At 49.3% G+C, this 1855-nt stretch overlaps 1 long non-coding RNA gene across 1 annotated transcript in view; it reads left to right on the top strand.

Annotated features, from left to right (window-relative positions):
* LOC119414148 overlaps positions 1-1855 on the top strand; it is a 107860-nt gene that overhangs the window by 75825 nt on the left and 30180 nt on the right. The window contains exon 2 of the long non-coding RNA XR_005186993.1: positions 1108-1128. This is a non-coding gene — a long non-coding RNA (uncharacterized LOC119414148). The remainder of the gene's footprint in view (positions 1-1107; positions 1129-1855) is intronic.

The following is a 1855-nucleotide window of genomic DNA, read 5'->3' as shown; positions in this document are numbered from 1 at the left end:
CCCGCCCAACCGCCGACAGTGCCAGGAAGCACCGGGAGCGAGCCCCCACCACAGGAAAGGGGCCAGCCAGCCGGCCATGCACAGTCCCGGGCCGCCCCCAAGGACATCCACCCCATCCCCACCCCAGAAGAAATACTACACCCACCCCTCATTCGGACATCTCTCAAAACACATAGCACACTAGACACCTAGTCTGGGTCAAACTACCCCCTCTTAGGGGCCACTGGTCACGCCCCCAAACACCCAATCCCCCAGCCCATGAACCCACAACCCACCAGCGAGCCAAAGGCCCCCGCCCAGAACCGGGCACCAGAGCGCAAGCCAGCCCAGAGCCCGGCAACCCGCCCGCCAGAGCCCAAGATCTCCGATCCCCACAGGTCCAAGCCCCCGCGCCCACCCCGAACCCACACCAGCACAGCCAGGCTACCAGATCGGTGACCCATGACCGCTGCCACAGACCACCTGAGGGCCCGCATGCAGCCACCAGCTGACATCCCCCAGAACCACCCAGGCCCTCCCCAGAGGGAAAGCAGTGCCCCCCTGCCCAGGTACCCCCAAGAGCCCAGCCCCCGGCAACCCCCCCCGGCGCCCCAAACCCATACACCCGCCTCCACATCAACCCCCAGGCCCCACAAGGTCAGATCCCAGACACGTCCCCTAGTTGTTGCGACGCCTATGGGGTGCACCATGCAGCTGCAGCTTGCTTGTATATCCAGCTCAGTAAAAGCAATAAACTAAACAGTAACTGCTGTTGTACACAGGTAGAGTGTGACAAAAAAATAAAATAATAATAATAAAAAATAAAACATTTGTCTTACCACCAAGAGACGGGAGTCAGTTTGACCAAAGACAAAGTTTCTTTTACAGCTACCGGTTCTGAAGGGTTCGGTGGGCTGGAGGGTCTTCACAAAACTCAGGACTGGATTTTTTTTTTTTTTTTTTTTTTTTTAAAAAATTTTTTTTGGTGTTCTTATGTGTGTGGGTGTGTGTGGGGGGGGGGGGGGGTGCCTGTTTTTCAAATAAATAAATAAATAACTGATACGTGTTTTTTGTTAAATGTTGCTTTTAATATAATTTAATAAATTTGAATACTCTTTTTTTCCACAGGGAAAGAATCCAGATGCAGTGGTAAGTTGTTGTTTTTTGACTGGCAAAAATTTTTACCTCATGTTCAGAAAAAAGTTAGGCTTTTTTCAAGAAAAACAGTTTTCGCTGAGTAAAGCGCACATAATAACATCATGGTCCACAAAGAGCCTCTTTGTGGACCAAGATGTCAAAAACTGTTTGTTTATCTCCATTTTTGATGCTCTGTAATTCAAACAGTTCAATCCACTGGAACAGCTGTACATAGTACCAACAATTTTCAGTCAGGTCATCTAGACAGTTACTTTGTTTTTGCTGAAATGTTTCACCTTCCATCCGGAAGGCTTCATCAGTCAAGGAAACACACAACACAAAACTGATTCTTCTTCCAAATAGCTTACGCCAAAGTGGAACAAACCAGTTATGTTGGTGCTAAAATGGTGTCTTAAGCATGCCCCCTCCTCTGGAGCCGGCCCTCTGGAGCCGGCCCTCTTCATCGGCGACAGTCATGTCAAACTGGTTCAAAACCAAAACAATCCATGCTCAATCATCCAGGTATACAAACCAAAAATTTTCAGTCAGGTCACCTGGACAGTTTCTTTTTTTTCTGAAACGTTTCACCTTGCATCTGGAAGGCTTCATCATTCAAGGAAACCCACAACACAAAACTGATTATTCCCCCAAACAGCTTACTCCCAAGTGGAACAAACCAGTTATGTTGGTGCTAAGATGGTGTCTTTGGCATGCCCCCTCCTCTGGATCTGGCCCTCTT

The sequence above is a fragment of the Nematolebias whitei genome, chromosome 8, assembly GCF_014905685.2.
Source record: "Nematolebias whitei isolate Nwh7 chromosome 8, NemWhi1, whole genome shotgun sequence".
In the NCBI taxonomy this organism is placed as follows: domain Eukaryota; kingdom Metazoa; phylum Chordata; class Actinopteri; order Cyprinodontiformes; family Rivulidae; genus Nematolebias; species Nematolebias whitei.
Note: the sequence above shows the minus strand (reverse complement) of the source record. Positions and strands in the feature narration are given on the sequence as shown.